This window comes from Anolis sagrei, chromosome X (assembly GCF_037176765.1).
Source record: "Anolis sagrei isolate rAnoSag1 chromosome X, rAnoSag1.mat, whole genome shotgun sequence".
Classification (NCBI taxonomy): Eukaryota; Metazoa; Chordata; class Lepidosauria; order Squamata; family Dactyloidae; genus Anolis; species Anolis sagrei.
Genome location: NC_090034.1, coordinates 78,101,873 through 78,123,092, shown reverse-complemented (window position 1 = coordinate 78,123,092; position 21,220 = coordinate 78,101,873). Strand labels below are relative to the sequence as shown.

Here is a 21,220-nt window from a genome sequence, read left to right as displayed (position 1 = left end):
TCCAGATCCATCATTGTCTGAGTCCACAGTGCTCTCTGGATGTAGGTGAACTACATCTCCAAAACTCAAAATCAACCCTACTTACAATCCTACCAGTATTCAAATTTGGGTGTATCGGGTATTTGTGACAAATTTGGTCCAGTGAATGAAAATATATTCTGCATATCAGATATTTACATTATGATTCATAACAGTAGCAAAATTACAGTTATGAAGTTGCATTGAGGTGGGCAAGAAATAATATCAACCACAACAGCCAGAAGAACAACATCTTAGAATCCTGTCCTTGTTTTCTTCTTTGGTAAAACGGTGCCGCACTGTTTTTCGCAGACTCAACAGCACATCTTCTGTTGACTAACACTTTCTTTAAAGCATTGTCCACACTCTTTTAAAATCATTGGAACGTATTGTTCGATGGGTTGGATTTTAAACAAGCAATGCGTTTGTACTGCAATTTCAGTACATTTCCTTATGGGAAAGTTGCCGCATTTGGCGTGTTAATGTGAATTGTGTGGGTGTCAATTTTTGTTGCATCCCTTTGAATACATAAATAAGAACCCTAAAGCGACATACTTTGCTGGTATTTTGAAGTCTCTATAGATACAGTAGTGCAATTAAAGTTGTGCAAACTTTTAAATGTGTGTTAGCAACTTAAAGTAAGTTCTGCGGTAACGTGAGGCTGTTATCCTGGAGAATAATAGGGTTTGGGGTTGGGTGGAGAATAAATGCTTCATAGGAAGTAATGCATGTGGATTGGGTTTAGGGTAGGATTGAGGAACCTGTATCAGTATTTAAAAACTCTAAAATCAGGACAGTAAAGAAAGAACAACACTAAAAAAATGGGAATTCCAGACAAGAAACAATCCTGGCCAGCTAATCACCTCCCAACAAAGGATTCCCCCAGGCAGTATGAAGCCAGACCTTGAAACTTCTAGGCTATTTAATGTTAATCAATGTGATCAGTGGCAGCATCCACACTTGCCTCCAACAGACAAGAGTTCTTTCTCCCACCCTGGACATTCCACAGATATATAAACCTCACTTGCCTAGTTCCCAATAGGCCTCACAACCTCTGAGGATGCCTGTCATAGATGTGGGCAAAACATCAGGAGATAATGCTTCTGGAACATGGCCATACAGCCCGGAAAACTCAAAGCAGCCCAGTGATTCTGGACATGAAAGTCTTTGACAACACAGACTGTACAGTGTTTAGTGACAGGACAATTGCTGCAGAATTTCTATTGATACGGAAAAGTTGACCATCCAGTGGGCCTGATGGTTGCTCATTGGATTTTGGAGCAGAGTAAAGTTAAAGGAACCTTGCTTTTTAAAAAAAGTCTTTAAAATTAATACACAAAACTAGAGATGTGTAAATATATATCCATGTGCAATTTTCAAAACATACATTTTGTGAGATGTTTTCAGAGCTGTACATTTTTCTATGCATTTTTTTCTATTTTTCTATTTCTCCGGGGACTCAGGGTGGATTACAGTATACATATATGGCAAACATTCAATGCCATTATATTATTAACAAAGACAGACAATACATAAACAGAGGTAAAGGCTTCCCATCTTTTTCCATCTCTGGCATCTGGAGGCTGTTCTCGACTGGCCATAGACAGGTGCTGTTGCTCCATCTTCCATTCCGGAGAGCTTTGTTGTCTGTTGATGTTCTCCCAATCAAATTGCCGGTGTATCCACATGGGCGCCTTTTATTACCTCCCTGCAAAAGCTGTACCTATTTATCTACTCACATTGCTGTTTTCGAACTGCTATGTGAGCAGAAGCTGAGCTGATGGCGGGAGCTCACCCCAACCCGGGCTTTTGATTGGCAAGATTTTCTGCACCTGGTGGTTTAACCACTGTTCTAAAGCCCGGCCCTAATGCATGTTGATATTTCTTTTTCAAATACGTGCAATTTTGGTGCATTTTCCAAACACAAATGTTGCTTGCTGCAAAAATGTATCACAATCGGAAATCAGCTTTAACTAAATTTACGCCTAGAGACATGAATGGATTCAATTCACATTGAAATCCAGACTCCACCTTTATTTCAGCCTGCTGTCCAGAGATGACCTGCAAAGGCACCACACTGGGAAAGGCAGCTTTATCTTTGATCACTTATTATTCTAACACTCCGAAGAAGATTAAAACCTATAAGGGAAACAACAGAAATGATGCCAAATTAGTAGTAGATTTAATTCCTTACTTTTCTGCCCCAGCTCTCAACTAATATAACCTGTTTGCAGAACTATATAAATATATCAGAAAGGTGCTATTATTAAACCCAAGTGGCACCAGTAAGTTGCCATCCACCAACCTACCAATGCAGATGGGAGCGTTCAATTGTTCATAGATTCAAACATGTGCAGATCTCTCTGAAGCACTAGTGTCATGATAGCGCACAGCCCTCTTTTTGATATCAGTGAATGGCAGGCATTCTATGACAGATCTGCTTGGGCAGAACCACTCATAATGAGCAGATGATCCTCTGGGAGATGAAAAGGAAGGAATTCAGATTTGTTTGGTCCTGTGGTCTTATCATATGAAGGCCGTTCATTAAAGATTTCCCCTGACCCACTTCCTGTAAACTGAGAGAAATGAAACTTGGCACAGTTATGAGTCCTTCTCTCCATCAGTGCCACCTAGTGACACACACTTCTCCCATCTTTTTAAGCAACTGTAAACACCTCGCTTGTAGAAGTCGACAGGTTGTGCCAAAAGTCATGTTCGGAAATCAGAGTCTCATAATCTGAGAAATGCTTGCCCCTCAAAAATGGCCTTGCCTACTGAGAGTTGGGCACGTGCCTTCTTTGGAGGCGTTGAGTCAGGATGCTTCCATTGCATCGATTGGACTTTAGTCTCAGGATCAGAGTGATGGACCCAGCTTTCATCCTGTGTGATCAGTCTGTTGAAAAAGTCTCCCTGGTTTCCATGGCACATTATTGTTGATAGAACCTGAGAGTTCACACCTTTCCTGCTTCTGCAAAGGAGTGAACAGTGAGGGAACCAGTGAGCAGATACCTTATGCCGGTGAAGACTGTCTTGGATGATTTTTTCCATTGACCCCACACTATTCTTGACATTTTGGGCTAGGTGGTGAAAAGTTACACGGCGATTTTCCAAAATGGTGACCTCCACTTGCTGGATGATATGTTCATCAATAGCAGAGTGGGGGTGCCCCGGAATTGGAGCTGTTTGCACCAAAGTCTGACCACATTTGAGTTGGCGATGCCAGTTCTTGACTCCATCATATGATGAGGAATCATCCCATAAATCTCTTTCATCTCATTGAGCATCTCCTTTGGTGTGGACTGCTCTGTCTTCCACTGGATCCATTCTCAAACCTCACACCACTTCAACAACTGCAAAATCAAGACCGTGACCAGTTCTGAGTTGTAAATTGGCACGTAACCCATAGAGACTTATATCATTACACAAGTGCAGTTTCAGCGTCCTGTGATAAATAGAAGTGGGTCAGGGGAAATCTTTAATGAACATCCCTTGTAGGCATGGTTGACTCTACTGAATGTTGGTACAAAACTCCCCCAAAATGTAACTTGGCATAGTTACAATCTAAGCCCGTGATGGTGAACCTATGACATGCGTGTCAGTACTGACACTCATGGCTATTTTTGATGACACGCAGACACATGCAGCTGCCTACAAAGAAGTACACCTTATAAGAACCAATCTAATTCCATCCTTAAATTTGTAAAAGGCTCTACAAATTTAACATCTGCACGTTTGAGCATTGTTCACTCCATAACTCAGCATGGATTATACATTTTTCTTATTTAAACTATAAATATAGCAAAATTATGTTTTTTTCTCTCGAAGTGACACCCCCACTCAAGTTATGCTCAGGTTTTTGGCAAATGTTGACACACCAAGCTCAAAAGGTTGCCCATCACTGGTCTAGGCCAAAAGGACTCTACCCAAGGGATGTCATTATCCTTAACCTTTCGCTTTTCGGATGCTTTGGACATGAACACCCAGAATCCCTAACTATGAGAACCACTGGCCTCTGGGTTTCCAGGACTCTGCCAAAAACTATAGGAAGCACACACATTTCCATCATAATCATAGAAGACTGTTTCTGAAGTTGTGGCCAATTTTCAGATATTATTTCCAAGGCAGTGATCTGCAGCACCATGTTCTGAGAGAGAAAATTATGCAGCACAAGGAGGGTAATAGACATGTCTGTTCTGGGCCAGTATAGCGGAGTTCTGCCTAAGACAATCTGCCTGCAGAGAACAGCACACTGTGCTTTGCACAAGGCTATTTTAGTGGGAGTGCGCGGCTTCCCCATGAAATAGGTATGTGTTCTCATGCACGCATTTTGTGCTACAAGCCTTTAAAATTGTCTGGGGACTGAGGGCTGGTTTGTCCTCCCATGTTTTGCCCAGCTGTATTTAATTTGGAACGCATCACTTTGTCCCCTTGCTTTTTATCTGGGAACAGGATCTTTTTGTTTGGAAGGTGGGCTTACCCTCAGCAAGAAGAAGAAGAAGACAATGGCTGCAGGGATGTTTGTGGCTTCTTCTTGTTTATCCTTGCCTCAGGTCAGCGCATGCAGTCCAGCTGTTTGCTGCGCTTCCCTCCCTTGTTTGCTGCACACCTTTGCAGTGCATTTCGGGAAGCCAGTCCCACAGAGCCAAGCCATCTCTTGAGAGCAGAGACTCTGAATAATTTCCAAAGAGAAGGCATGGAATGTGGAACTGAATGGCTACAGAACAGTGGTGAATGTAGGGTGGAGGGGGTTGTGGACTCTGCCTCAGGCATTCCCAGCTGTGCCAGGCACAAAAAGCCCCTTATGGTGTGCTGCCAAAGTAGATCGAAAACAGAATTTGCTGTAGGTGGGCAGGTCAACATCCAGACGTGCGCTCCCCCTCCCTCCTTCTCTGTGCATGTCTGTGGGTTGATTCTTGTATTTTTTTATTTCTTTGCTGGGAATAGCACAGCTTAACTAGTGGTTCAGCAAAATCCATACTTTTCTCAGGGATCTTTTCACTTCTCTAGTTCCAGAATGAAGCTAAATTTGAGATCTGTACGTGAAAGCCACCTTGAGGGATTTGTGATAAAGAGGCAGGACAGACTGTTTTGGAGTTCAGGAGTAATTGCTACCCTTCCCTTGTTGTCAGAAGTGTGTACCTTTTCCAAACGCAGCATTGTTGCCTACATTCTCTCAGAGGAGATATAAGGCTGGCTTTGGGGAGCCATGTGCCCAAAAAAACAGATGGAGTCCCATCCCAAAGGAACTGTGCATGTAAAAACAGCAGAGATGACGTTAAATTTACTAGATTAACTCAAAAGGACACGTGAATATAGTTTGGGCATGATTTCTGATGGAGAGCTATGGTACAGTTCTGATTCCTTACCCCTTATCCCAAAAGCTCCCTACCCTCCACCGCACAGCCTGATAGCCCCCTAACTCCTATCTCCACCCCCCAGCCCAATGGCCTTCTTCTCCCTACTCCCCAGTCAAATATCCCTTTATCCCTTTCTCTCCAGGCTAATAGTTCCCTACGCCTCACCCCAGTCCTATAGTCCCATACCCTTCGCAACCCAACCCAATAGCTCCCAATCTCTTATCTCTCAGCCCAACAGCCCTCTTTTTCCTATTTACCTCAGTCCAGTAGATTCCTATCCCCTATTCTTCAGTCCATTAGCCCTTCATCTTCTCTCTGTCAGTCTAATATCCCCTTACCCTTTATCCTCCACCCCAGTAGCCCTCTACCCTTCATCCATCAGCCCAAGAGCTCCCTATTTCCTATTCCCCAGCCCAATAGCCTTTGGCTCTCTGTCCCCTGGTTCTGCTGGACCAGAGGCGGCCCTAGGTAATTTTCAACAGTAAGCAAACAGTATTTTGGCACCCCCCCCCCCAACCACACTGATACATATTTTCTGTTCGTCGTGGGAGTTCTGTGTGCCATATTTTGTTCAATTCCATTATTGGTGGAGTTCAGAATGCTCTTTGATTGTAAGTGAACTATACATCCCAGTAACTACAACTCGCATATGTCAAGGTCTATTTTCCCCCAAGAGCGCCTCAAGAGCGTCCCTGGGCAAATCAACTATACTGCAAATGCTTACTTTGCGTAATGGGTTGAGCTGCTCCTGCGCTGGACTATGGCCTAAGGACAGGAAGAGAGATCAGGTAGGGAGTGAGGGGAGTTCCAGTGGTCGGGGGGGGGGGGCTATAGGAATGACAGCGGGGAGAGGGAATATGGGAAAGGGAGACCAAATGTGTTAATTTAGCTTACAGAATGTGAGAGAGTACTGGTAGTTCCAAAATGACTTCCAGCCCAGTTTACCTGTCCGAACACATCTCCCTCTCTGAACCACCGCGGAGATTAAGATCTTCCTGGGAGGCCCTGTTCTCAGTCCCACCACCTTCACATTATTGATATATTATTGATATATGGAAACAAAGCATTCTTGAAGATAGAGGGCTAATAGGTGTAGTTATTTCCAACTAACACTGACCTTAAAGCAAACCTATCACAGGCCAAATGTTATCAGAAGGTGTTGTCTATTGTTTTCCCTTTGAAGGTAAGAGAGACTGCCATGGCCAAAATCACCCAAAGCATTTCCATGGTGAAGTAGAGATTTGAACCCAGTCTCGTCCGATAGTCAAACCACTGCGCCATGCAAGCTTTTAATAGAATAAGAAAAATGTTAAAAAGAAAAGAAAAATGGATGAAGGGGGAGTAGAGGAGGTACCTCAAAGCTGTTAATAAGCCAGATGGAGCGGAGCTCTCTGGGAGTATTATGTGATAATTGTAAGAAGGGGAAGCTTTTTGGAGTGATTGGAGTTGCTCTAAGGAGGATGTGTTTCAGGAGAATTTGCTCCACAGGCATTCCTGGGTTTCATTTGTATCACGCTAGTAGGAGGGTGAAGTTACCAGGGACTGAAGCAGAAGGAGGAGGGCATTTTGTTGATAAAAATAGGGATTGTGTTTTCTACTTTCCCTTTGATCTCTCTTCTGTTGAGGAAGGGACAGCTGGCACCTCCACACAAATTGGATTAGGGTCTTAAATTGAGCAGGAGGTAGGAGGTGAGCAACAGAAGCTGAGAACCACTTTCCAAAGTACAATGATGTCCTCTGCTGTTCTTTGCAAACTGGACGTGAAGGGGACTGGATTATGGCACAGATCTCTGCATTTAGCTTGGAATCTGCTGCAGCTGGGATGAAGAGCGATGAGCAGAAATGCCAGTGCAACAACCAGAACTGCGCCATACAGGGATTAGAGGACTGGAGGCTTGGTGGAATTGAGGTGTGAGTGTGGTTGGCTTGAAGTCCTTCATTGTGAAAGAGCCTTCCCTCAATCTCCGTCTTTGAGTGCTGTTTATTTTCTGGATGTACGAGGGTTGAATGAAAAGTAATGCCTCCACCTTCGTAACTCCTCAACAGATGGCAGTACTAGTATGCGGCAGGTACTGGCTTGTTCAGTAGACTCTCCTCTACAGTTCCATTTTGGCAGGAAGCCTTAGCATTGAATGGTTATGTTGTTAAAATGTGGAAAATGAAACCCTGCGCAGACGGTCGGTCAATGCGACTTAAGCAACGTGCAGTCATTGACAGCAGAAGGTGTCACCCCAAAGGAGATTCATCAGAGAATGCAAGCTGTTTATGGTGATTGTGTTGATGTGAGTACTGTGCATCATTGGGAAAGTAAGTTTAAAGATGTTGAGGTGGGAACATCTGATTTGCATGATAAACAAAGAATTGGATGTCCTGTGACAGCAACCACCGAGTTTCACAAGCAAAAGCTTGACAAATTGATTCAGGACAATTGTCGTATCACTCAGAGAGAAATTTCAAGCATATTCAGCATTTCACAAGAACATGTGGATCACATTATTGCTTTGCTTGGCTATCGGAAGATCTGTGCAAAATGAGTACCCAGCATGAGAGAACTGAGATGCTGGTTGCAGACACAGAGTGTCGACTACTTCTGTGACAGCTTCAGAAAACTTGTTCATCATTGGCAGAAATGCATTCAATTGTCTGGTGATTATGTGGGAAAGTGAATAGTGTTAGTTAAAGAGCACATTCTAAGGATTATTTCTTCGTTTGATTTATTAACATAATCCCATCGAAACCCAAGTAATGAAGGTAGAGGCATTACTTTTCATTCAACCTTTGTATGTATTTAGTCAAGTATAGTTATGTGACACTGAATTATCTGCACCAGATGGTATTTCATGGAGATAGAGAGCTCCCAGTATCTTAGTGGTCTGGGTCCCCCTTTCCCCCCAGTTGTTTTCACTAGTGTCTCACACAGATCAAGCTGAAGTACTCTTGGTGTTCCAGAAACTTAGCCATCATTATGATGAGCTGGAGACAGGGCTGGTGACTTCTAAATTGCACCAGCTCTGTCCTTGTCAATATGAAGCTTCCCTTATATTCAGAACTAGCTTGGGTACCCATTGGTGCCTGGATTATTTGAAAAAGACATTGTTTATTTTGGGGTGTAAGGTAATATCATTGAGTTAATTAGTAACACTGTTTATTAGGAAAAAAAACAGAATGTGATTTTGTTTATTATTATTACAAAATACATAACGATGTGGGTGAACTGCAATTCCCAGAATACTCCCCAAACCGGGCCTGTGTGCACAATTGGCTATGTTGGGTGTGCGTGGCAAGTTTGGTCCAGATCTGTCGTTGGCTTGGTTCAGTGTTCTCTGGATAAGGGTGAACTACAAGTCCCATATGCCAAGGGCAGTCATCCCGAAATCCTCCCAGTATTTACAGTTGGTCTCAGTCCCCAAACCTCTCCAATCTGTTTAGTTGCTGATCAATTCCTTTGTGTTTGCTGTTTGCCATACGAAAGGATAGGAAAGGGTTAAGGAAGAGCAAGTGAGTGGAGTCATGCAAATTCCACACAAGGAACCCTAGGATGCCTGCCTGTGGTGGAGGAAACGCATCAAATCTAGAATGGAATTCTCCCCAAATGAAAGCATTCCTTGGGTGGTAGGCCGTAGTGTTTGGGGAGGACATTGGAGTGTTTGGACTACATGTTCATGCCGCTCGCTATAACCTGCAATGTCAGTGGATGGAGTGCCTTTGGAGACTTCTCAGCACTTGGAACAATAGTTTGTTTGTGGTGGTGGGAGTCTGTTTGTGTAAGCGGACACCTCCACCACATACACACATACACATTTTTCATGTTTATTATGTGTATATAGATAGAATATAGATATAGAAGATGATCACTGTCTCACTTGTTCCAGTGAGCAGACACTCTTTAGAATCTTTGGTAGAGCTTCATCCCAGGAATCATGAAAGCTCTGGATCTTCTCCATGAAGAATGTGCTCCGCTCCTAAGCTTTTCTCTCTTCTAGTTGTGTATCTACAAACAATACGGGCCTCATGTACCACAAGCTGAGATCTGGGAACAAAACCATGTCTGCCAAGGAGTTAGTTGGAGTAAGAAGAATGCTAAAACTAGGTCTATATGGTTCTAATAACTAGTCTGGCATGGTGAGTAGGCTTTGTTTTTTTACCACTGTTTCAAATATAGTGGTATCCTTTAACCTTGAGGCTGATGTGTGTGCAGAAGGGGACTTTCTTGACTCAGTCCCACAAACAACCTTGTATTTGGACTCTCCTAAAACTTTTATCACTTAGATACTTTTATCTAACTTTTATAACTTAGATGACATCTTATTATTTTGCCATCTTGAGAAGATGCGAGAAAGAATCAATATGGCCTAGAGGAGGCATGGGCAAACTTAGGCCCCTCCAGGTGTTTTGGACTTCAGCTCCCACAATTCCTAACAGCCTCGAGCCCCTCGGACCCCAGGAAGGGGCCTGAAGCTGTTAGAGATTGTGGAAGTTGAAATCCAAAACACCTGTAGAACCAGAGTTTGCCCATGCCTGATTTAGAATCATACTGGAGGACCTATACCTGTGGCCTTCCAGAAGCCTTAGTCAACTTGTCCAAATGCACAGGAATTCTGGGAGCTGAAGTCCAAATCATCTGGAAGGCCACAGGTTGTGCAGGTCTGTCCTGCATAACCTGTAACGTTTCTTGCTCCTTTAACACCCACCAAGTGTGTAACATTGCAGGCAAACACCCCCACGTCTCGAAATACACAATAATAACACTGGAGACATGGTAACTTTATTCTAAGAGGTATGTTTATTTACAATGACGAGATATAATGCAATAAAGGCTGGTCATTGAAGCTTTTGGAGAGAAATTTGGGAGGTCCAGCGTCCATTTCCACAGTGAACCATGACACTTGTTGGGTCACCTTGAGATGATCGATCCTGTTGCTGGACCTACTTGGCAACATTGCTGTGAAGCAAAGGTGGGGGGAAAGGGGGTTGTGCATATTGCCTCATTGAAGAGAAGGTGAGATATAAATGTACCCTATATACTTAAGTATAGACTGAGTTTTTCAGCCCCTTTTTTAGGCTGAAAAAGCCCCCCACAGCTTATACTCAAGTCTAGGTTATTTATTATTTTACTCTATTATTATTATTATTATTATTATTATTATTATTATTATTATTACATTTATTAATTTACTCTATTTATTGATATTAAATTGTTTTACTCTATTATTTTTATTATATTTATTATTTTACTCTATTATTATTATTACATTTAGTATTTATTATTACTACATTTACATTATTTTACTCTATTATTATTACATGTATTATTTTACTCTATTTTTATTATTTATTTTATTATTGTTTTTGTTGTTCAGTCACTTCCGACTCTTTGTGACCTCATGGACCATCCCACGCCAGAGCGTCCTGTCGGCTGTCACCTTCCCACGGGACTTTAGCTCCCGTCACCTTATTACATTTACATTATTTTACTCTATTATTATTATTATTATTATTATTATTACATTTATTATTTTACTCTATTTATTATTATTGGAAGGATACATGAACACATTTACGTTGAAGAAGGTTAGAACAATGGTTCAATCAAAGTTGGATAGTGTTATCTTAAATTACAGTTTTATGTAAATATTCAAAAACATTTAACCTACTGATGCCTCAATTAATATAATTTTCTTGGTATCTATTTTTATTTTGAACTTTTCCCGTAGCTGCTTCATTTCCCACCCTCGGCTTATACACGTGCCAATACATTTTCTCAGGGTTTTTTGTGGTAAGATTAGGTGTCTCAATTTATATTTGGGTCAGCCTATACTCAAGTATATACGGTAACTTGAAAATAAAGGCTCTTTCAGATAGCAGTTCATTTAGAGTGCCACCTGCACTGTAGAATTCATGAAGTTTGATATCAATCTAACTGTAATGGCTCAATGCCATGGAATCTGGAGAGCTGTAGTTCTACGAGATATTTAGCCTTCTTTGCCAAAGAGTCCTGGTACCTCACCAAACTACAGCTCTGATAACTCCATAGCATTGAGTCCTGGCAGTTAAAGGGATATCAGACTGCATTGGAACAACAGTGTAGATCAGTGTTTCTCAACCTGGGGGTCGGGACCCCTAGGGGGGTCGTGAGAGGGTGTCAGAGGGGGTCACCAAAGACCATCAGAAAACACAGTATTTTCTGTTGGTCGTGGGAGTTCTGTGTACCAAGTTTGGCTCAATTCCATCGTTAGTGGAGTTCAGAATGCTCTTTGATTGTAGGTGAACTATAAATTCCAGCAACTACAACTCCCAAATGACAAAATCAATCCCCCCAACCCCACCAGTATTTGAACAAATCAGATATCTGTTCATCATGGGGGTTTGGAAAGTTTGGCCCAATTCTATCGTTGGTGGGGCTCAGAATGGTCTTTGATTGTAGGCGAAATATAGATCTGGGCAACTACAACACCCAAATGTCAAGGTCTATTTTCCCCAAACTCCACCAGTGTTCACATTCGGGCATATTGTGTATTCATGCCAAGTTTGGACAGGATTCATCATTGTTGGATCCACCTCCATCATCTCTGGATGGAGGTGAACTACAACTCCAAAACTCAAGATCATGGGAGTTCTGTGTGCCAAGATTGGTTCAATTCCATTGTTGGTGGAGATCAGAATGCGTTAGGTGAACTATAAATCCTAGCAACTACATCTCCCAATCCCCCCCCCCCCCAACTCTAGCAGTATTCAAATATGGGAGTATCGGGTATTTGTGCCAAATTTGGTCCAGTGAATGAAAATACATCTTGCATATCATATATTTACATTACAATTCATAACAGTAGCAAAATTACAGTTATGAAGTAGCAACAAAAATAATTTCATGGTTGGGGGTCACCACAACATGAGGGACAGTATTAAGGGGTCATGGCAGTAGGAAGGTTGAGAAACACTGGTGTAGATGCACCCTAAGACCCTGATGCCTGTCAGTTGTCAGCCAACTCCTTAATATAGATGTTGTTGTATGGTGAATAGTGCTCAGAGTTGCTATTCAAACACTTGGATGACTGTGTAATTCCTATCCTAGCCCTAATATTTCTCTGTCCACATTAGCCTTTGGTGCAGAAATGTGTTTGTGGCAGGGAGAGAGAGGTTGTAATAGACATATCACATTTGTGTGGACGGAAGCTGACTCCCGTGCAGAATGTGAAATATAATAATCCATTTAGGTTGTACAAATCAACTTTTTAAGGTTAAGTGAATAGTGAATATGCATGCAGTCTCACTGCTCTTCTCAGTCGAGTATCAACCACAGGAGAGCTGGAAATCCGATGTCTGTAACGTGAATCTGTGTCTGGTATGCAGATTTGACCTAAGTTTCTCAGTCGTCTTCTTTGCTGAACTACATTGGTTCGTAGGCATGTTTCTGACTATTGCAGGCAATGATTATAACGGCTAGATTTATTGTCATAATGACACAGTTCTTGGGGCACAGTCCCACCAAAGTTAAGCACTTTCAGGTCTCTTAATTTTCGGAGAAAGATCTAAGCATCTGTCTAATTCATCTCTTTAGATGAGTGGAAATTCAGCGGTCTTTGGACTGGATGTTTAATACCCTGTAATCTTTGCATATTGTATTCATCTCAAAGCTTGGGAAACAAAGCAAGACACATTACCTAGTCTCAAAGACTTTTTTTCATCGGGTTGCTATGAGTTTTCCGGGCTGTCTGGCCATGTTCCAGAAGCATTCTCTCCTGATGTTTTGCCCCCATGTTTTGCAGAGGTTGTGAGATCTGTTGGAAACTAGGCAAGTGGGTTTTATATATCAATAGAATGATGTCCAGGGTGGGAGAAAGAACTCTTGCCTGTTTGAGGCAAGTGGGAATGTTGCCATTGGCACACCCTGGATGGCCTTGCAGCTTCAAAGCCTCGCCGCTTTGACGCACACAAACACACACACACACATGTATAGTAAAGGATGCTGACATAAGTGTTGTCTTTGCCCAAATCCTATACTATCACAGATATGAACGATTGGGGGGAAGGCATTTCAAATTATCGTGTTCTATGTAGATAAGCATTTCAAAATATTTTAAAGAGAGCGGGACTTGGGAAAGTTACTTTTTGGACTACAATTTCCCAGTCAATAGGAGGAATAAACCAAAGCAGACCAAATGCTTCTTGCAGGGAACGGTCAACCCTTCTGTTCAAGGAGCTCCACTAGCTGCCGTTCATTTTCCGGTCCTAATTCAAGGTGCAGGTTCTTGCCTAAAAGCCCTGAACGGTTTGGGGCCCGCCTACCTGCGTGACCGCATTTCTGTGTACGAATCCACACGATCTCTTCGAGCATCTGGAGAGGCCCTGCTCACGCTCCCACCTTCTTCGCAGGCGCGATTGGTGGGAATGAGGGAGAGGGCCTTCTCGGTGGTGGCTCCCCCACTCTGGAACTCACTTCCCAGGGACATTAGACATGCCCCAATGTTGGCAATCTTTAGGAGGAACCTGAAAATGTGGTTGTTCCAGTGTGCCTTCCCAGAATAAGGAGAACTCTCAGCAATATGTCCTCACAATGCACTTTAATACTGACTTAGGATGGACTGTGCTCCCTCATTTCTCTTCGAAAAATCCTATCCTAGTTATATTTTACCCTGTTTGTTTGATGTACTTTGGGCTTGGCCTCATATAAGCCGCACCGAGTCCCTTGGGGAGATGGTAGCAGGGTACAAATAAAGTTTATTATTATAAATGCAGTGCTTCCAAAGTCATTAAAAGTAGATGTAAAATTATGTGTGTTTGGATCATTCATAGCAAGCATCGGCAAACTTCGGCCCTTCAGGTGTTTTGGACTTCAGCTCCCACCATTCCTAACAGCCTCAGGCCCCTTCCTTTTCCCTCTCCTCTGCTGTAATTGGTCAGCCTCTCAGCTGGCTTCTCAGCCAAGGGGAGGGCTGTTTCTGAGACTCCAAGCAGGAAGGAGAGAGCAAGCATGGCAGCATGTTGCGCATGTGTGGGCGAGGGAGAGTGTGCGAGTCTGGAGGGAGGCTCGCACCAGTGGGTTCCTTCAAGGCATGGGGGTCCTGTGGGGGAAGTTTAGCCCAATTCTATCATTGGTGGGGTTCAGAATGCTCTTTGATTGTAGGTGAACTATAAATCCCAGAAACTACAACTCCCAAACGCCAAGACTGATTTCCCCCAAACTCCACCAGTATTCACATTTGGGCATATTGAGTATTCGTGCCAAGTTTTGTGCAGATCCATCATTGTTTGAGCCCACAGTGCTCTTTGGATGTAGGTGAACTCCAAAACTCAAGATCAGTGCCCACCAAGCCCTTCCAGTATTTTGTGTCGGTCATGGGAGTCCTGTGTGCCAAGTTTGGTTCAATTCCATCGTTGGTGGAGTTCAGAATGCGCTTTGATTGTAGGTGAACTATAAATCCCAGCAACTCCCAAATGATTACATCAATTTATTGTCGAAGGCTTTCATGGCCGGGATCACTGGGTTGTTGTAGGTTTTTCCGGGCTATATGGCCAAATTGCCTCAAGAACATGGCCATATAGCCCGGAAAAACGATTACATCAATTTTCCCCAACCCCACCAGTATTCAGATTTGGGTGTATCGGGTATTTGTGCCAAATTTAGTCCAGTGAATGAGAATACATCCTTCATATCAGATATTACGATTCATAACAATAGCATAATTACAGATGTGGAGTAGCAATGGAAATCACTTTATGGTTGAGGGTCACCACCACATGAGGAACTGCATTAAGTGGTCGCAGCATAAGGAAGGTTGAGAAACCCTGGACTAAGGGTTTCCCTTCTCCTATGTCTCCTGAATGATAGTTGGGAATGCATCTATTTATTCTCTCTCTTTCTGCTCTCCTTCTGATTGGTTGTTTAGAATTGATGCTTTTCTACTGCAAGCTTTTTGAACCTGACTTCTGCCTTCTTACACTTGAGTATGGAGAGTATGTGCTGTGTGCTTTGAGATCTCTCTCTCTCTCTGTGTCAGAGAGATGTAGAGATTGGTGTTTTTTCCCCCTCTCTTCAAAACTTAGGAGAGATGGGTTTTGGTGTAGCTCAGACCCAGTTCTGTACTATTGAGAAATGTACTTAGTTTTTGTTATTGGAAATAAACCTTTGTGATTTTTAAGATTGGACTCTGCATGTTTACCTTCTAAGCTCTTGATTATTTACAGAAGTGGTTCTCAACCTGTGGATCTTCAGATGTTTCAGCTGGGATTTCTGGGAGTTGTAGGCCAAAACACCTAGGGAGGGACCCACAAGTTGAGAACCACTGCTTTACAGCCACAACCAATGGCACTTCACACTTCTCGCTAATGATCTGAATACTCAACTTTTGTATCGCGTTTTATTTTTGGATGCTCTGCTATATCTTAGGGTCGTTTTCCTCAAACAGAAACATAATCTGGAATATTGTGTCCAATATTGTGTCCAGTTCTGAGCACCTCAATTGAAGAGAGATATTGACAAGCTGGATTGTATCCAGAGGGCAACTAAAATGATCAAGGGTCCGGAGAACAAGCCCTATGAGGAGCAGCTTAAATATCTGGGCATGTTTAGCCTGAAGAAGAGAAGGCTGAGAGGAGACATGATAGCCATGTATAAGTATGTGAGAGGAAGTCATAAGGAGGAGGGAGCAAACTTGTTTTCTGCTTCCCTGGAGTCTAGGACACGGAACAATGGCTATAAAGCCCTAAACAGTTTGGGACACGCCTACCTTCGTGACCGTATCTCCTTGCATGGACCTACCCAATCCCTCCGATCCTTGGGGGAGGCTCTTCTTGTGGGAACAAGGGAGAGAGCCTTTTCCTCCTATGGAATATATTGCCCGGTGAGATTAGACGAGCCCCTCCTTTAGAAAGTTTTAAGAAGAATCTCAAAACCTGGCTCTTCCACTGCACTTTTGGAGATTGATCATATAATCTCATATTGCTGTTACCCCTCAACATCTGTCTTCAGTGCATGCCCTCTCCCCTTCTGTACGAAGGCTCTTTTCGACCCCATTCAGGAAGAGTTCCTCCCTCATAAATAATCTGCTCCATCGTTGTCTCACCCCGTGTTTTTAGCCGTGTTTTTAGTCTTAGTACTTTATTCTGTACATGCGGCCCGCTCCCTGTTCTATGTTATGAATGATTTTATTGTAATTATATTGTGTGTGCTGTGCTCTTACATTTTATGTTTTATGTAATTTATCATGCTGTTGTTTGTGTTTTGATTTCATTTATTGTATTGCGTTGTTGGGCTTGGCCTCATGTAAGCCGCCCCGAGTCCCCACTGGGGAGATGGTGGCAGGGTACAAATAAAGGTGATGATGATGATGATGATGATTATTGGAGCCCCCGGTGGCGCAGTGGCTTAAACCCCTGTGCCAGCAGGACTGAAGACTGACAGGTTGCAGGTTCGAATCTGGGGAGAGGCGGATGAGCTCCCTCTATCAGCTCCAGCTCCTCATGTGGGGACATGAGAGAAGCCTCCCACAAGGATGATAAAAACATCAAATCATCCAGGTGTCCCCTGGGCAACGTCCTTGCAGACGGCCAATTCTCTCACACCAGAAGCGACTTGCTCCTGACACAACAAAAAATATATTATTATTATTATTCAAACTATTTATTTATTTATTTATTTATTTATTTATTTACTTTATTTGTATACCGCTGTTCTCAGCCCTTAGGCGACTCACAGCGGTTAACAACAGAACAGCAAAAATACGATACTACAGTACACGGTAAAAAACAGTAACATCATAACACCTTATACAGTCCTATATAATTAACAACAATAGCCATTCGCTGGCGTCTCATCACTGAAAACATGATCCAGATCCGTCCTCCATTGTTCCATTCCTATGTTCATTATACTCATTGCACTAACTATTCGAACGCCTGCTTGAACAACCAGGTCTTCACTTTTTTGCGGGATACCATTAATGATGGAGCTAGTCTAATATCTGTGGGGAGGGCATTCCACAGCCGAGGGGCCACCACCGAGAAGGGCCTATCTCTCGTCCCCGCCAGCCGTGCCTGTGAGGCAGGCGGGATCGAGAGCAGGGCCTCCCCGGAAGATCTCAAAGTCCTGGTGGGTTCATAGGCAGAGATGCGGTCTGATAGGTATCTTGGGCCGGAACCGTTTAGGGCTTTAAAGGTCAACGCCAGCACTTTGAATCGAACTACAAGAAAGGAGATTCCATCTGAACATTAGGAAGAACTTCCTGACTGTGAGAGCTGTTCAGCAGTGGAATGTGGTAGAGGCTCCTTCTTTGGAAGCTTTTAAACAGAGGCTGGATGGCCATCTATCGGGAGTGCTTTGAATGCAATTTTCCTGCTTCTTGGCAGGGGGATGGACTGGATGGCCCATGAGGTCTCTTCCAACTCTATGATTCTTTCTATATCTGTGGTGTCAAAATGACCGTGTGATTTAATGCCTCCCCTACTGATGCAAATTTTGTTAACCTTTAAAAAAAACATTTTTGAATTGTTATGAATTATACCTGGCAGAAGAAGAGGTCATGGTGCCCTCCATGTAATCTTCTTTGCACTTTTGAAAAGGGAAGTGGGTGAGAGAGGTCTCCGACCTGGAAGGAACGTTTTGTGCGTAAGTGGTCCTGCAGAAAACAGACTCTCCGTGAATCCGGGACCAGAAATCCCTTGGATAATGTTGGAGTTGGTGGGGAGGGTGGATCCAGCCTCCTTCCACCTGGCAGAGGTGCCTGGATGCTGATATGCATTTCCAAATTAATGAATGTCTGCAGCGCACTGTGGGATGCCCAGATGAAAGGCAGTGGAGAAGCACAAAGGTATTATTATTGTCACTTACTAATTAAAATGTTCCCCACACCCCCTCCCTGGCTCCTTCTCGTCTTTTTTTTTCTTTTTTAGCACTGCAAATCGGTATTGGGTTCTGAAAAGCATAGCTTACCCCATCTCAGCAGGCAGCTGCAATCTTCCAGGGAGCGAATCTCGCTTGCTGTTTCCTCACTTTGCTTTTCTCAGTGGAACAGGGGGCCGGAACGCCAGAAATTAAGGGGGAGAGGGAGCTGGAAGAGAGCCTCCCTTTGAAAAACCCTAACCCTTATTTTCCCAGGTCTGGTGCCAGTTTCCATGGAAACAACAGCCAGGAGCAGAAATAGGGGAACCAGAATCCAGAATTGCAAAAGCCTGAAGCTCCTGTTAATTTCACTCGCTGGATTCCAATTCCCTTTTTCCTCCCCTCCTCCAAGGAAGCTGACATCAGAAGAGGAGCTTAGTGAGAGGCTTTTTTTTTTTGCTTCGGGACCAAACTCACCCTCTGGATTGTGTCTGTGTGGGTTGGGGAGCTGGCAAAGCCCCCAGGCAGGCCGTGCCCAGCTCTCCCTCCTCTCCCCTCTCTTTCTCCAACCCTCTCCTTTCTGGAAAACACTCAGAAAAGCTGTTGGCAGCTGGGCGCAGAGCTCCTCCCTTGGCTATTTCAGTTGCTGGCTGACTTTTGAGGGATGTGAGTGAGTGAGTGAGTGTCAGGTTCCTAAACCAGCTACAGATTTGGACCCACCTTGGTTTTCAGGGAGCAGCTGGGCTATGGGCTAATGAGCTAACTTGTTCCAGACGGCGCTGCAAGCAATTCCATTCTGCCTGGGCACCATAGGGAGGCTGGACAGCAGCGCCGCGGTCGGAATGTTCTGCAGCCAATCGCATTCGGAGATGTGGGGCAGCCATTTTTCCCCTCCCGCCTTGGCGAGGCCAAGCAAAAGTGACCCTGCTGTCTTGTAACTTCTTAACAATCTGCCATTAGTAATCTGATCACGATACCTTGTAGTCATACGGTAACGTGCTTCTGACACGGTGTATTTTTACCGTGTGCTTTTCAGTGTTGTAGGTTATCTGTGTGGGAGATGTTGGGGTGCATGTGTCGTATTGTGATTATTTAGCATTTTGTGGCACCAGGGGCGGCTCGTCCATTACGCGAAGTAAGCGGTTGCAGAACACTTTTATTTGCCAGGGGCGCAGAGGCGTCTCTGTAAATGCCCCTCGACTGCCACTTGAGGAGCGCCCCCTCAAAAAAAAAGAAAGCCGAGGCTCCCCCCGGACTGCTAGGTGACTTTTGGTACACACGCTGGGGTCTTCAGGCACGCCTCCGGACCCAAAGCGGGCCAGGCAAGGGAGCAACTGCGGCAAGTGTAGTTACTGGGATGTATAGTTCACCTACAATCAAAGAGCATTCTGAACTCCACCAATGATGGAATTGAACCAAATATGGCACACAGAACTCCCACGACAAACAGAAAATATATATCAATGATTGGTTGGGGGGTGCCAAAATACTGTTTGCTTACCGTTGAAAATTACCTAGGGCCGCCTCTGTGTGGCACTTCCTGCAATAGCTGTGGATAGGACACTCGTCTGCTTCCTTGGAGACTAGGACGCGTAACAATGGTGTCAAACTACAAGAGAGGAGATTCCATCTGAACATGAGGAAGAACTTCCTGACTGCGAGAGCCGTTCAGCAGTGGAACTCTCTGTCCTGGAGTGTGGTGGAGGCTCCTTCTTTGGCAGCTTTTAAACAGAGGCTGGATGGCCATCTGTCAGGGGTGATTTGAATGCAACATTCCTGCTTTTTGGCAGGGGGTTGGACTGGATGGCCCATGAGGTCTCTTCCAACTCTTTGATTCTATGATTCTATGATTTCTTAGCTCTACGTGGGACTGCCTTTGAAGACTGCCCGGAAGCTTCAGTTAGTCCAACGTGCCTGGTTTAGAAAGACACAGCCCAACAAAATAAATTCTTGTTGTCTTCATCAGCCTGATGGCTGAGAAGAGCGGTATACAAGTGAAGTAAATAAATAAATAAATAAATTTTAAAGCACATTCCTCGGGTTCTTTGGGGATGTTTATTCAGAAAACTGCACTGGATAGATCACATCAGCTCTAGTTTCGCAGACAGGGTTATCATAGGTTTCTATGGGCAGGCAGATGACATGTGGTAGATGGCGTATGTCCTGTTCTGTATCTCAAAAACTAGGGTTGATAGGGGGAAATCAGTGCCATTTTGGGAGTCAGCGGGTTAAAGATACCCAGAAATGAGTCTATCATTAAAACCACTAAAATGTGAACTGCCCAGTGTAATAGGATTCACCCAGGCAGTAAGAAGCCAGACCTTGAAACTGCAAGGCCATTAAATGCTAATCAAGGTGGCCAATGGAAACATTCACACCTACGTCCAACAGACAAGAGTTTTTTCTTCCACCCTGGACATTCCATAGTTCAGCAGCTCAGCAGCTTAACCTGCTGTGCCCCCCCCCCCCGACTCCTGAATGACAGATGGAATTATCTATTTCTTCTCTTCTCTCTGTTTCTGCTGTCATTCCGATTGGTTGTGTAGAATGGATATTTTCCAGGTGCATGCCTTTTGTCTTTGACTTCTACTTCTACATCTTGGTGTGTTCTGTGTGTATTGAGATCTCTCTCTGTTTGTGCATCAGGAGAGATGTCGTGCCAGGAGATTTTTTCCCCTCTCTTTTGAACCCTAGAGGAAATGGAGTATAGAGTAGCGAGGACCCTGTTCGTTACTATTGAGAAATATAGATACTCAACAGTAAAGAACAAAATATAGATTACAAATCTTTTGTAATCTTCATGACTGGACTCTGTATTTTGCCTCCTCGGCTCTACATTATTTACAGCCACATGGCACGTCACACTCTGCTTGCTGTGAGCTGAATGCTCAACCATAAGTATCCTGTTTTTGCATATTTTGGGTGCTCTGCTGTTTTGGGATAGTATTCCCAAACACACCCAGAAAAATCCTAACAAAAAGGGTTATGGGCCCAATGTCCTAACAACACACACACACACACAGTGTTT

General features: G+C 43.7%; 1 protein-coding gene and 1 long non-coding RNA gene across 4 annotated transcripts in view; one reads left to right on the top strand and one right to left on the bottom strand.

Annotated features, from left to right (window-relative positions):
• Positions 1 to 21,220, top strand: part of AHDC1 (AT-hook DNA binding motif containing 1) — a 366,391-nt gene that overhangs the window by 135,223 nt on the left and 209,948 nt on the right. The gene's annotated exons all lie outside the window — the stretch shown is intronic.
• On the bottom strand, positions 923 to 18,972 carry LOC132780619 (uncharacterized). 2 transcript variants are annotated; one of them, XR_010908710.1, is made up of 4 exons: positions 18,304 to 18,972; positions 17,876 to 18,140; positions 5,158 to 5,264; positions 923 to 2,157 (listed from the first exon to the last, which is right to left on the bottom strand). It is a non-coding gene; the product is annotated as an uncharacterized lncRNA (long non-coding RNA). The 2 variants fall into 2 exon arrangements; XR_010908709.1 differs by having other exon boundaries at positions 17,876 to 17,989.